Consider the following 15,118-nt stretch of genomic DNA (forward strand, 5'->3'; position numbering starts at 1 on the left):
AAGAGGATGCGCAGTGCAGATCAAAACACAGAAGGGAGCAGACGGAGATGCTTCTGTGTCTAAACATGGTACTAACTGAATACTAACCTTAAGCAGCTTATTTATTCTGCTTAGTGCCCTTGAAATACAAAAGCAGCTCTAGATTCAGATTTCAAATTACAGGCAAGTGCTCAAGGTTGTTCAGGACATGGATTAGGTTTAAATCTTTTGAAGGGAAAGTAAGATGGAAACAGTTGTGGGGGGGGTTTTTTGGAAAACATAAAGCAGGAGAATATTGCTTTCTTGCTCTCTTTAACTTAGATCCTAATTTAGCATTCAGTCTAAAACACTAGGATCACGATTGAGTTACAAATGCCTAGCCACCTAAAATGCTGCGTAACATCAGGAACATGGGAGAGAAGAGCTATACCAGAGAGCTGCATGAACAACCGATACTGCAATCGGAGCATGGAGCACAGAGGAATAGGAAAATAGGTTCCTGGAGAGCTGAGAAATCATTTTAAACCAAACAAATAAAAGTATTTCAAACTAGTTACTGCAGGTAACTTTCTTAAAAATGCAAAAACCCACTACACTCTGCTAGATTGACCCCACTGCTAAGTGAGATGCACACAGACACAAGATGAGAATTCACCTCATGAAACTTCAGCTGGGTACATCTGAGCTACATAGAGCCCATCATTTAGAGGTCACAAGGAGGGACAAGCACACACAAGGTTTTATCTGCAGGACAGAGTTCGGCCATCTACACTGAGGTGAGGTGACTCACTACCGGCAAGTACTTGTTGGTCCATTGACTGCAGTAGGCATCTATATGAGCAGGCAAGATGGTTAGAGTATGTGTCCACAGGTAAGGAGCAGGAGTTGCACCCCTGTGTCCTGTTATCTGTGCAGTAATTCAGTGACTTCAGCAGTTTTAGAAGTCAGTGTATATAGGACCTTTGTTTTCCTTTTTGGGACCAGGAGCCAGCTCCCACCCCAGCATAGCTGTCAGCTGTAGAAACCCAGAGCTTTAAGTGGCATGAAATACCACCCCTCCTGTCGGGACCTAGTGCAGTATCATTCTCTACTTAAAATCTGTTTACTAGTTTTGTGAAAAGAGCAAATACTATTTGTATGAGTTTCTGAGACATGGTTTACTTCATTTACTGCTTTGCCAAGCCTATTGGAGAGAAATGCCAGCACAGTTCTGATAGTGTTTAGCTATATGCTTCAGTTTGGGGATAAGCATAAGAAAAAGCTCATCTGTCAAGATCTCTCTCCCTCCTTTCTGCCATGATAACTGTGTCATCTGAAAAAGCAAATTAGGAATGTATGATGTAGCTCCAACAGCTGGGCCTGTTCAGCTCCGAGAAGTTGATTGGCAGGTGGAGAGCTGTGCCTGCAAAATCAGGAACTAGGTTCATGCAGCAGCATCCACAACCTATGATTATTCTGATCCAGAGTTCTGTTTGGGAATATTCTTAATCTAGAACAAAAGAAATATAAAAATAAATAAATAAATGAAAAGCAACCTCCCCCAAAAAACCTATAAACCCATTGCTTCCATCCTTTCTCCACAACTTAATGGAAGTCTGAACTTATTTTCAGTTAAAAAAAAGTCAGTATGTTTCAATATTTCTGCCTTTTGCTTCTGCTTCCATTCTGTGTTCCACTGAAAGGCGTAGAATATGTGCCAAAATAACACAGAATGACTGTTCTTCCTCCCATGCTCCCAGCAAGACAGGAAATACTGTGGCCACACGAGAATATTAAAAACAAACAAACAAACAAACAAACAAAAAAACACACAACACACCACTGTGGCTTATCCTGCAATGAGCTCCATGGAAACATCAATGGAACTCATTGCTGGACTGTAGCCTAAAGCTGGGGTTTAGCTCAGCTTTTTGAGTTTGTTCTTATTTTGTCCAAAACAGCCTACGCATCTCTGGTACAGCTCTGCTGGCCTGTCAGAAGCTAAGCTGCATTCTCCAACTTCTTTTAAAATAAGATACCAAGCAGCCATGAAATGGTAGTGACTTTCAGTATTCAATCCAGTAACCTACAGGAGGAATGCAGGAAAAATTTGTTGACTAGTGCTGAATTATGTAAAGCCAGCATCAGATAAGTGCTGGTATTTTTTCTATGCTTGCCATGATGAATAAAAACACAGAAAAGCTTTATTTCAAAATATAAATGAGGCTGGACTGAACAATTCCTGTAGCTCTTTCAAAAATTACACAGAAAAGAATTGTCATCTATTTTATAGGGAACAATGAATGTTAAACCTCATTCAAGCTTGTTACTGTACTGGTTATATTATTATATTATATTTGATTCACATATCAGATGGTACCTTTATGCCCTGTTCTTTGAATGATTTCATCTTTTGTGCATAAAGCCACAAAAGAATCCAGAAAAACCTTTTCAATTTGTTGATCTGAAAAACTGGAGAAACCTAGTTATTTTGTAATCCTGATTTCATTATCTTGCAAAGTACAGCTACATGTGTTCCATTTTAACCAATAAGTAGGCCCCTGAAAAGTTTAAATATGCCATTCAATATGCAGGGTTTTTTTCCCCTGTCTGCAACAAGATGTTCTGCCAACTGACTCACATTTGCATGACATTGTAATATTTCCATTAGCTTGGCTGATAAAAGTTTTGAGAGCCTGAAAACATTGGCAACCTTCAAAAATTTTAAAGAAGCTTTTCCCCTACCTCTTTTTGAGGGGAAAAGAAACAAAACAACAACAATCAACTTAAAGGTCTGAAGCAAATCATTGTGACTTCTTAGTTTATCTAGTTTCTTATGTTTAGGTAGCACAGAAATTGACATTTTTTATGTACTGCTGTTTAACATATCTTGAGGAAATCATCATTATAAATGAAAGGGACATCTTGTAAAAGTTGGGCATAAAACCAGAAGAATGGGTCACACTGATATGAGTAAACATAGTCCAGAACACTATTAGCCCCTAGGACAGTACATGAGTCAAACACTGAAAGCAGCAAAGGGGAAAGGGACAAGGCGAACGACAGCAAGGACACAACCCTAATCAATACCTATTTTATAAATCTTAACAGAAGCTGGCAAACCTTACCCAGAGAAACCCCACCCTGGATAGGCAAACCAAGACCACCAAAACAAGTCTCAACCCTCAAATGAGGAGATGCCAAAGAGTCGAAGAGCCGTGTAATGCAGGATATACTAAATTCTGTTCTGTCTGTATCCTCAGAGAGTTGTTTCAGACCCACCTGAAACGCAGATACCCTCCTCTCACCTGAAGGAAAGGGTGCCAAATTCTGGAATCAGGCAATTACCTTTTTTCTTTTCTTTTTTAACACACAAAAATAAAAACACAAAATAAAATGCAAAGTTAAAAAAGACAAGTATGGGGAAAATCATCTTGAGTTTAAGAAGAATATTAGATAAGGACCCCAGACAGAGAGCACCAAAGCTCCCTTTTGTCTTACAGCTCCAGAGCCTCCGGGCAGAAGAGGCAGATAAGGACACTATCCCCCTCTGGGTTCCAGCTGTTGTCAAGCAACACTCCTACATACCTTAATGCCCTGATTAAATATTGATTAAGGACCTCACAACTTAACCTTTAATTAGCTCATCACCCTCTTGTCACCAGCAATGTACAGCATATGCAATTCTAATCCTGCTCTGCACAAACCTAATTTGATCCTGCAGAGGAATTTGTCCTGTTTGCAAAACTAATAATATAAGTCTTATTATGCGGGAGAGCTGGGTTTTTTCTTCTGGAGATTTACCCTGGAATAACTCTTGTCGCTTCTAGAAATGATACACAGATGAGGAATTCAGCCTACCCTGTCTCATAGCAGTATTTTTTTTAATATGATAAGGAACTGAATAATGATATACAATAATAAAGAGTCCACTATTAAAAGCCCGAGCTGCAGGAAATTCTTTACAGACAAATTCTTGTGCCCACACATTGCTCCACATAACATAACGGGATCTCATACAAGTACAGTTGACCTTACTGGACAACTGGGTCCTATGTAAGGCAATCTCTTTGAGCCTGAAGCCATGTTTTAATTTAAGTAAGAATTTTAATAGTCCACTAAGGTACCTAGCCAATGGAAGAAAGCTTTATGTTACTCCCTTTCTACTTCCTATCCAGAAGACACCTTTAGATCATTGCAACTCTGCAGATGTTACTAGAATCATCCCAGGCATGAATCTGCTGCTACTACATTGATCCACCCTGCCTGACTGTAAGGAGTAGGAATAAATGTGTTTGGCTTTAACCGGCTTAATACATCAGTGGCAGAGCTGAGGGGCTGTGGGAGAAGTCTCATTTGTGGCAGTACAAAGGCTCTGGTAGGAAGGAGTTCAGAGGCTCATGTTCTTCTCACAGTAGGACAATATGATGCCCATGTTAATTTAAGTGGCCTTACCTTTTGGGTTTACAGTTCCTCATGATCTTGATTAATTTGTTCACACAGTTCTTATCAATTGAAAACAAGCTTTTGAGGGACCATTTCAAATGTCTTTACATTTTCATACCATTAACTGAGAGCAAGATTAGTTCCAATCTAACTAAAAGTGCAGTATTTAAAAACTCTAAGAGCAGTAGGTGAGAAAGAGCTTTGCCTAATGAGGCACAGCCCACTGGAACATATGTTTGTCAGTAACACAGACCAAGTGCCAGAATTTATTAAGTAAATTATTGTACATTAACTTCTTGAGTCTCCAATACTAATGACTTGGTGTGAAAGTAGATCACATTCAAAAAAAAAAAAAAAGAAAGAAAGAAAGAAAAGAAAAACTACATTATTCCTATCTGACTGTTTTTATTTCTACCATCCGTTCTTTAGCATCAGCCAAATTGCTTCTTGAGATAAACCTTTTAATCTAGCAGCGACTGCCAATGGGTCTCTGTGTCTGCAAAGGGGTGGTGCACTCTGTGAATCACAAAGGAAATAACAAGAACCTCTGACCCAAAAGATCATCTTATATTATAACCTTTGGTTTCAGTAGAAAATTATTCTCATACAATTTATGGAAGAGCCCAACCAGTATATTTTTCCAAATAATACGCAAGTCCATTCAGCAGTCAGCCTGGGAACACTGTTGGTGATATGGCCTGATGTTTCACTGACTTGTTCAGAGACCTCCTCTTTTGTAGTATGGATTTTGCAGCCTCTTGGAATGATTTGCTGGAAATATATGGTTAAAAATATATAGTTATAATCAGCAGCACCCTTTTTGCAGGAATATAGCATCTAACAGGCAAGCAAAGAAAGACAGCATGAACAACTGTGGAATCAGAACACCTCACAGCACTACAGCTCCTTGGTGTGGAGCCTGACGTTTCCAGAGTCCCATAGCCATAATTTGGCATCAGTGAGCACCTACCACCAAAACCATCCTTTTTTATTTTATTCGTTTTGTAGAGAGAGGCTGAGTATCTGCTGTAAGAAAAGTCTCAGCTACCTTCTCCTTAGCTTAAAAATCACTCTAACCTCTGTGAGAAAGAAACATTTTTCAAGTTAACAAGTTACCTTTCAAAAACATTTATGTTGCAATCTCAAATGTGTTTTACAGACAGGTAGTCCCAGCTCCCTATTAACTAATTTTAGGCACTTATCTAGAGTTACCCTGGGTATCCTAGGAGATAATGAGGCACCTACAGACGACAATTGAGATCTTAGTGGTGCAAACAGCTTATTTCTCTCTACAGGGGAGACTTAGGACAATTATGTTCCTAACTAAAGCGCATCAGTTATGTACCTAAAATTAGATAGGATGAATGCAGGCCTACAGAGCCTAGCATTTACAGTGAATCAGTGGGCCTAAAGTGCTTATGTGGCCAGGTCATTCTTGAAAAAGTCTTTTAGGCCCCATATTACGTTTGTAGGTACATGATTCCCACTGAATTCATTTGGAGTTGGTGAATAACTACCTTTAAAAGACTTTCTCCAAAAGTACATTTGAAAATACTACCTCTGTTTTTCATGCGTTTTGAGTGGCTGTGCACCACAACAGAGCGACTGAGTATCTAAGGAGAACAGCTAACAAATTAATGGAAGAGATACAGTCAGCAAAGAGAGAAAGTTGAGTTATCTTGCTGGAATTTCCAGCATCTTCTGAGACCCCTGGAGAATCCTGCTGGCTTTATGTGATTGACCTGATTTATGAAGGTCAAGGAACCATGAGCTGCTGCCCTAGGTAGATGCCACAGCTGACAGCATTCTCTTCAGCAGGGAAACAGAGGGGCACAAGCCAGTAGCAATATGCAGAGTGTATCTCCCTAATAAACAGCACTTAAGCCCTTTTTAAAAGCATGTTTGATAGGGGTTTGTGTAGTTATTTGCAAGGCAAATACATCCTCGTTTTGGCACAATGAATCAGGCACAGTCCCAGCAAAACCTTTGGGGGGTGGGGAGGGGAACAGAAACAGAGGCTCAAAGGAGAAAACCAAAATAAAAACAAGGGAAATTGGTTGGTTGTATTTAGCACACAAAAATCCAAAGAGAGCAGAGGATTTACCAGACCAGTTCAGATCACAGGACCAAGTCAAAGTGCCTGTCACTGGTAATTTCCCATACGTAATCAGAGAGAAGGAAAAAAAGAAACATATCATAATGAAGCTAGCCAGGTGTCCATTGCTGTATGCTGTGGGAAGAAGTACAATTCATTTCTCTCTCCTGGGACAGATGGTTTAAACCTGAGACGTGGCAGCTGATTTTTATATAAAGTTTCGCAATAATGAGAGGCATAATACAAGAACCTGAAAAATATAGGTGGACAAAATTAGTAAGGAACATCCAGCTCCAAACTTCCCACTGCTTCCATCATAAAAAGAAGAAAATATCTGCAACACTAAATCCAGCTCATTTCTCATTACTAACTTGCATAAAATATTACCCCATTGATCTGAGTTTCCAATATATCCCCACGAAATCTGCTCCTTAGCTGAAAATACTCATGCTCCAAATGCTGTGATCTTCACCTCTGACAGGGCTGACAGAACAGAAGGTTTTGCATTAGCACAGTCCTCTTGCATATGATATTACTCAATGCAAACCACAGGCCTTCTCTATGCTATATGATTCACTTGGTGGATTTTCATACAGTTAGTGACACTGCAAAGTTGCAGCTGCTCCTCTTTCTGATAGTAAGAGGACATTGTCCTGCTTGGAGAAGGGTCTTTCCACCTCTAAATAGGTGAAAGATTCAACAAATCTAGCAGTGACAGGAGGATGGACAGCACATAGTCCCAATCCACTGAAAGTCATCAATTTCCTTCACTGTCCTCTAGTTAACCACTTTACTACTAGATGTGATTATTTTACCATTGATACTCTTGCCATTGGCTGTTTTTGGTATTTCCTACCTCAGCATGGCCTCTGAATGCACAAATATGTTCTACACCTACCCATCTACTTGGCTTCCTCATCTTAATGAAGGGCCAGGGATTTGGACATTGAAAATCACAGCTGTTTGTCACCCATCAGAAGTGTCAAACACCACAGAGAATGAGAGAGACATAGAGAGAAAAAGAAATAATGACTAGCAGCATCCCAACACATGTATCACCTAATCAGATCAGGACTATGAGTCACTTTCAAAGAAAAAGAAACTGTGCCCATCAAATAAGGTGTTGGTCTGTGAGGGAATCAGGCACACCTGTTTCCTGTATGCAGTACAAATCTGGAGCTCTGCTGGGTCATATATCCCAGAATACACTGCAAAGCTACAGCAGGGAACCACTGCCAATATTTACTGGTAAAAGTGGGTAGAGTGAGAGGCAGAAAGCTTTCTATCAAGAAAAGCCAACTTTGTATGAAATAATTTGTCACAGAATTGAAAATGATCCATTTCCTCTTATCCAGGACACAGCAAAATGTGTTGCATTGGGCACATTCCTAAATGGGGTGGAAGGTGGAATGGACATCTCTTTAAGTTGTATTTGTAGTTCAGATTTTATTTCATTATGCTCTTTATTCCAGCTGAGCCAAATTCATGTGTTCAGCCATGAAATAGTACTATACTGAGCTTTCTTATGTTACAGCTGTGGCATTGGTTAGCAAGAAGTTCAAGTTCAAGGAGTATTGGGAAATGAAGTGCAGTGTCCATAGTCAGTTCTGGAAGAAACAGCACTTAGGTGCAAAGCTGTTCACTATATTAAATAAATACTGAATTTTAAGAGAGTGTGGTCAGTTTACATATGTGATATCTGAGCCTACTGAACAAAAATGCTGTAAGGAATCTATGGTCCAGAGCCGGTTATGCTTTTACAGCAAGAATTGATAACAATAGCTAATAATCTGTTTCTTAACTTCTCTGGACCTAATATGTGCCTTCCATGAAACAGAGATAATGTGCAATACCCTCACAAAGATCACTGTGAAGATGAAAAATATTTCTCATACCTAATCCCTCTTCCCAGTGAACATGTTCCTTTAGAAAAAGATTAAAAACCTGCTGGACATACCAGTTTGATGTAGGCTCAGCAACATTTTCTTTCATTACAGAAAACATAAAACATATGCTCATATGGGACACAGGTTATGGCCTTCCTTCTGGTTTCTCTTTGTAAATTCTCACTGTACTAGAAATTCAGAGGCTTTTAGTTCTTTAATGAGGTTTGTGGTGGCCTCTAGTGGTGTCTGTGTGAATGGGACGCTCCTTCTCATGGCTGTAGGACAAACTAAATGATGGCTCTGAACAAAAAAAATCATGTTGTGAGTTGTGGCACCCATGCCCTCATACAACAAAGGTGGGAACAAACTGTCCAGCAATGCTTTTGCATAGTTGAGACTTTGAGATGACAAATACTAACTCTTTAAAGCTGAAGAAACAACTTCGTGGGCTCTTCAAGCCTTTGCGACAAGCTAAACTAAGTCCTTACCTGATATTTCTTAATGTTTCATCCTGGTGACCAATAATCATTCTTCTTTCCTAAAGCTTCTCTCAAAGTCTTCAGAGTCTATGGTTTTTAAGATGTGCTGATCTTCAGTCTCAGCCTAGTGGGGGAAAAAAAAATTCTAGAAACTAGTCTTTCCTAATGGAGGATAAAACACTACCTTTCAGTACTCTTGTAACACATACTGCAATACAGTGCAATATGGAACAGCCAGAAGGATGCTTCTAGAGTCCAATTTTCTCACAGAGGAAATGTTTTTGAGCTTCATTCTTTACCCTGTCTTCTGAATACTCCTCAGGTTCATTTCAAAAAACATGGCAGTATCCTTTGATGATGGAAGTATAGTCTTTTTTTTTTCACATGTAAGGAAGAGCTTCTGCATACACTGCCAGGCCTCAATGGTTTCTTTGCTGGATGCCATTCATCATTACTTTCTGACCTACCTTGAAATCACTGTCATAAAAAGCCTTCATCATCTGAAAAAGGAGTCTGCCTTTTATAAACCACTGCAGAAATCATGGTTTCTCCTTTCTTCTTCCTCCTCCTTCTCTCTTCCTTTCCACTTCAAACACAAAGAACAGACCTCAGTTCTGTGAGACAGTCTAAAACTGGCAAAGCACTGACATGAAGATTTAGCAGTAATGGCAATATCTACTTTAGAAGCTACATTATCTATGTTTAGTGGATCCGAGAATCCATTCCAACACGCTTGCTAGCAACAATTGAGCTTTACAGAGCGCTTATCAGGGATGTTTGAACTAAAAACATTCAAAAAATGGCTTGATGAAAGGTGAATCTAGTTGAAATGGGACAAGCGTTTTTTCCCCTCTTTCTTCAATGGCTTGTTCAAAACTTTAACTCAGTTTAGCTTCTGGTTTTACTTTAAATACAAAACAGTTAAGAGTCAATTAAAACAATAACATCCTTTCATATGACTTTTCAGCTGGGTTTCCAAAAGAGGCTATAAGCCCTTAATGGAGAAACCCACAGAACAGCTTTGAAGTGAGCTCTTATGCAGGCTGAGAAACTGAGGCATGGATAGATGAAGATCATGCAGATAGGATGTGACAAGGTCAGAAATAAAACCCAATATTTCTAATTCCAAGGACCCTCTCCTAATCCTTGAACACATTCCTTTCATTGCAAGGGGTATTTCAAAATGAACCATTAAATCCCACCATCTTTCTCATCTTTCTCTGGCCAGATGATATCACATGTTGCTTTCATTATTGCTTTGTGCTATCCTTTGGCTCTCCTGCACCACTACAGCTCTCTTGGCTTGGCCCACAATCTCTTCAAAAGCACAGTGCACGTATTATTTCTGTTTCATGCAAAGCTTGCCTAAATTTGTGGCAGGGGACAGGCTACAGAAGAACTGTATCGTGTGACTCCCAAATGAAACCAGCTGCCTATTATTTCTAGGTCTGTAACTTTAGATCAAATTATGTGAGCTGGCAAGCTAATCTTTGGCCACCCTTTGACAAAGAGAAGTTCTTCGTAATCATTTTTATTTACATTTCATGCTGGTAGCATAGGAACTTGATCACAAACATGACCTTGTTATTATCTGCTCTCTCTCAGCCAATTTTGCTGCTAGGCTAATTACAATAGTGATATGGGATATTTGCCTTAATGCATCTTTAAATTATACCTGGCAAGTCTACTAATAAGAGGCTAATAGTAAGTGGCATAAACTTCCAGGGATCATTGAGGTCCAGACACTTGTGACAATAGCAACTAAAAAGCTCTCCTGAAGTCTTTATCCTGTTTCCTGACAGGGTGAAAATACTTCACACCATGCTCCATGCTGCTGTAGACAGACCTTTTCTGGTAACTTTAACACCTAATTTAGAGCTAATTTGGGAATTCCTATAGGGGCCGGTGTAGGTACAACATAAGACTAAAGGAGGATATTGGCACTATGGGTTCACTGAGAGTAGCTGGGAGTCATTGATGCTGCAAACTTACCTGTCAGACCAAGATTGCACTCCTTCAAAATCAGTTCTCTCACTCAGCTAGAATTAATGGGTCAGTGCAGAAACTACTGTGAGACACTATGGCCAGTGCTCTGTAAGGTGTAAGAGCAGGAGATCATAATTGTCCCTTTTGTTATTAAAACATATAGCTTTCCTCTGGACCTACAAGTTAGTAATGTGAGTGCTCAACTTGCAGTACCAATGGGGAGTTCCTTGACTTATTTGACTTAAAGCATTTCAGAAACAAAGTTCCTCCACACTTCCTTATTCTTGGGGGGGGAGGGGAGAGTCAGAGAAGGAGGAAGCTGGGTTTTTTTCCTCATGTGCTTCCTGTCTTATTTCCTTATTTTCACCAAAATTATAATTTCAGTGCAATAGGTGCACTGAAATTATGCATATGTCTCTGCCTTGAGTACCAGCCAAAAAATAAACTACCATACATATCTTCACAATCTGTACTCCTCAGTGCAAACAGGTCATGTCTAAGTACCATAGCAATCAAGATTATATAATCTGCATATGAATTCTGATTGTTCAAAATCTGTGATAAGAGAAAGAAAATTTATAAATCGAGATTTAGAATTGGTTTCTGTGTCCTGGCTTGTGTACATATTTATGCAGTTCCCCCCACCCCAGCCAACAACTGGGATACCAACTACTAATGATGACTTCCAAACCCTCAATAGAAAATACGTGAACCTCATCAGTAATAATGCCATGGCTACCCTGACCTGTTGGATTCATATATTGATCTATAACGGGTATAAATGCTAACAAACACCTGGCATTTGAGTGGGCCTGAATACTCATTTTCAGAAGCTTAGCTGTCCTCAGATCATTTTGTTGTCCATTGCCTGGGAGGCTAAGGCCTACGTTTTATGAACTTTTTCTCCCCTCAGCATTTCAAGAGCTGTCAAAGTTCAAAAGCCCATATATTTAACCTTCAAAAATGTAAAAATAAAAATGGCTTACCGAATCCATTGAGAAATCGATACTTATTTTCCTGCGTAAAGCAGCAGATTTCTTAGAGCTCTAGACTGAAGTAATACACGGCATAACATATCTTCTCCTTTTGGAGGGACTGATAAAGATACTTCACTGGAGTATTTTGCAGTAAAATATCTACTATTGATATTATACAGAATCTGAAGATCCAAAAATAGAAGGTGGCAGCAGCAGCATGGCTCAGCGCCAGGTCTGAATTGTTATGGTCTGTTCACAGCCAGTATCTTGAGGCCCAAAATAAATCCTGCAATATACATTCTTCTAAAAAGAATTTATGGTCAGGAAGAAAGCTGACTAGCGGTATGAGCTCTCTGTAAAACAAACACATGCATAAATCCTGGTACTCTTTGAAGGGTAATAGATTCAAATCTACTTCCATCCAATTATTTCTTCATTTTCAGCGGGCACAGAGGAATGAAAGTATTGAAGCGGTATCTTAACTCTGCCAGAGCTGTGTAACATATACCAGCTTATAGCTTAAGGCAAAAACATAACTTTACTTGGAGAATCTTTTGCTTCCTGGCTGCACATCTCTGGCTGGTTGTGAGCTTTCCAGGTCCTCAGCCTGCTCAGGTCTCTGCTTCAGCAGATCTTCAGACTAATATGTTAAACAAAAAAAGACACTAAAAAACAAAAATAACAAAAAAAGAAAAACATTGGTTAGCCAGCAAGCCAGGCACACGACAAGCTCACTGTCTTCTTTGAAAACACAGAACTGCAGAAGTCTCTTTGGCTTTTCTATAATTGATTTTAGTTTTCAGTTTCCTCGGGTAAATGCTGGAGTTCTGACTTTTCATTCAGATTCAGAACAGCAGCAGCAAAGCCCAAAAACTGAAAATCCCAGATCCTGTACAAACTAGTCTCACCATGTTTGTGGGTTTCTTCTTATAGAACTAACTCAGAAGGTCCCAACTCCTCGCGATTCTTACAGATCTCATTTTTCTATATAGTGCTGCAGTACTCAGGGTTTCAGTCACGTGCTAGTAATCAAATTCTATCTATCTTGGCTAGTTTACATAATGAAAATCCTCCTGTTGCTTTAGATGGATATCGAAACATCGGGGGCGGGGGGGGGGGGGTGTACGCATGCACATACCTAAGTGTCAATACAAGCTGCTGAATATGTAAACAAAACCTGGAGAGTGTAAATTATAGCACGTATCTGGCAATGTCAGTTGTAGTTTGGCTGGCATAGCGATTTTTATTTTAACTCCTTGCTCTTACATACTCATTATTTCTTTGCTTTTTATTCTTATTGTTACTGATTGGCATTATAGTAGCACTTAGAGGCTCAAACCCTTTTTCTTAGGTATTGTGTGTAGCAGGCAGAAATGATCTATGATTAGTTTCAAAGGTATCTCACAGCTCTTGATGCAACACATTTAATCTGACTGAACCGCATGGGCTCAGTAAGGCCCCAGATAACCCTGGCAACAGACTGTGGGCACCATGCAAGGGACAGACACGTGCTGTTGCTTTGGCAGGATTCTGGCAGTTTATAGTGCCCAGACGACACATGCAGCTGCAGGGTTCACAAATTATTTTTAAGGCTATTTCCTAAGTGCCTCTAGTCTGATTTCTTTCAAGTGTAATTTCTTCATCATTTAAGCTTGCTTGCACCTTGTAAAATAACATTTCTTTTTACATTAAAAAAACAAGAAAAGATAGCAAGTCCTTTACCAGGGGCTAGGACAATGCAGCAGGCACAGATTTAGCAGGAAGCTCAAGGGTAGGATAACCAGCACCTTGGTGAGACCATGTCCTTTTTCTGATTCAGTGTTGGACCACTCTGAGTGCTCACTTTGATAGCTTGTTAGACAACCGAAGGCCCCAGACACACGTACTGTTCTTCTATGCAGGGCAGGCACAAGGAAAAGGAGACACTGCATATCTCCTCCTTCACATACTGTATCTGGATGGCCAACACACACACACATAGGGTTCACTGTGCATTATCCTGGGTACCTACACAATCTATCAAATTAACCTCATTCATGTACCGCAGAGACCATGCGCCCATATTTCAAAACGCAAGTTTCCAGACCAAAACAAATGGCAATCTCAGCATGGCGCAGCATCCAGCTCAGTTCTATATGATGCAGCTATGCAGGTTCACCGCCTGTCTCTCTCTCCTCCTTTTCTCCCCATTTCTCCTGGGACTGTAACTGCTTCTGTGCAGTTGCACTGTAGTAGAAATGTCCTATCAGCTCCAAAACAGGTCCAGGACTCTTTCACAAAGATGGGAAAAGGAAATAGAGACAGACACAGAAAATATAATTGCTGGAGCAATCCAAAGGATTCAGCACTTCAGAAATAAAACTTAGCCTGAACTGAATATTTTTGGTCCTTCTGCTTTCATGTTAAACTTTGGAACACAGTTAAACTCTAAAGGGTAAAGCCAGACTCATACCTACTTTGGGATGTACAAGGTAATGCCCCAGCTGGCATGAACAGAGTTTACAGCTGAAAATTACCACTTGACAGAAGTGCAACATGAACAACTAACAAACACACTGAGTTGAGGCTGAATTGCACTTAAAGACTTGAAGCCTTGAGGACTTCCTAGGGCATCCTCATATGACAGCTTTGTGGTTTCCACAACTACAGCAGACCCAATCTAACCTTTCCTCAGCTGACACAGTAGTATAGAGCTATTATCTTTAGGTTCCTTGCAACACTATCTTTTTTTATAGAGAAGAAAAGATTCACAACAGGCCATAAAAGGCCTGAAGGGTTCACTCTTAAATATCTGTCTCGCTATGGATTCCACCTTTAGAACATCTTGCTTCACAGAACCTGCAGTCATGTATTTTCATTCCTTTTTTGTCCCATGTTATTCCTGTGCTATCTTCTTCGTAAAGTCTAACAAAAAAAAAAGTAAACTTTAAAGAATCTGACTTTCTGATGTACTAGATTTCTTTGCAGCTTTAGTTTTGTCCTAAGCCAGTCTCAATACATAAACTCACAATAACCCATGCAAGATGAATGTTAGTTTTTAGTCTTTTAGTGTGCTGATTTGAACAGCAGAAATTTCAAACCCAGTAAGACTCATTAGAAAGTTCTGGAGTTTTGTTCTGAATCAAACACAAGTTTTAGCTCAATTGTTTTCTAAGTTGCTAAGACACCGTAGGACATTTGTAAATTGATTCTTTTGGTATTGTAAGGGATATCTGAAGTTCTGGTTCTTCATCATCATCAGATGTGAAGACACCTTATGCAAGTACCCAAGAGCCATTTGGCCAAGATTCC

Source organism: Apteryx mantelli, chromosome 1 (assembly GCF_036417845.1).
Source record: "Apteryx mantelli isolate bAptMan1 chromosome 1, bAptMan1.hap1, whole genome shotgun sequence".
Lineage (NCBI taxonomy): Eukaryota > Metazoa > Chordata > Aves > Apterygiformes > Apterygidae > Apteryx > Apteryx mantelli.